The sequence below is a fragment of the Etheostoma spectabile genome, chromosome 10, assembly GCF_008692095.1.
Source record: "Etheostoma spectabile isolate EspeVRDwgs_2016 chromosome 10, UIUC_Espe_1.0, whole genome shotgun sequence".
NCBI lineage: Eukaryota > Metazoa > Chordata > Actinopteri > Perciformes > Percidae > Etheostoma > Etheostoma spectabile.
Window position 1 is genome coordinate 23,325,371 of NC_045742.1, and position 899 is coordinate 23,326,269.

Consider the following 899-nt stretch of genomic DNA (forward strand, 5'->3'; position numbering starts at 1 on the left):
GTGAATGGAGAGTCACTGTGCGAGGATTTGCTGTTTTGCAAATACATAAAAAATAGAGCCCAGCTGATTAACTGTTAAGATCGTACAATTACTCAAGAACACGGCCTTAAAGGGAAAACTGTGTGGGCTTTTGCTCTGATGGCGCACAGACCATGGCAGGCTCAAGAAACGGGTGGCAGGCGCGAATAAAGAGGGTTGCGGCAGATGCGCACTGCACACTGTGTCATTCACAGGGAAGCGCTCGCGTCAAGACAGCTCAGCCCGAACTAAATGAGGTTTGACAGAAGTGTGAGCGTGTTCAATTTTAATCAAAACCCGACCTCTGAAAGCGCGAACTGTTCTCCGCACTTTGCAAGGAAATGGGAACTGATCACACATCTGTGCTGTTCACAGTGAAGCACGGTGGCTCTCCCCAGGCAAAGTGCTGTCGCGCGTCTTTGAGCTCAGGGCAGAGATTCGGATCTTCTTAGAGGAGGAGCGCATGTTGAGTGCAAGCAGTTCAGTGATGAAAAGTTTCGTTGAAAGGCCACCTCAGCGATGTGTTTGGCAAGCTGAATGAATTAAATCTTCAGCTTCAAGGCAAAGACAAGCACCTACCTCACTGCAGACAAGATCACCGCATTCATCCAAAAGCTGGAGGTATGGGGCAGGCGCTCGATCAGCCAAACACAGATGTCTTTGAGAACCTGAGTGAAGTTGCTGAAACCACTGAATCTGGAGCCACCACAGTGATTCCATGTATGAAGCAACACCTTTTTCCCTGGAGAGGATTGTTTCAAAAATACTCCCAAACAACAGTGCTCAGTATGCCGGTTATGGATCCATTCAATGCAGCGCGTTGGTGGTATTTTGAATTTTATTGAATTATAATCACATAGTATACATGCATTTATTGATTT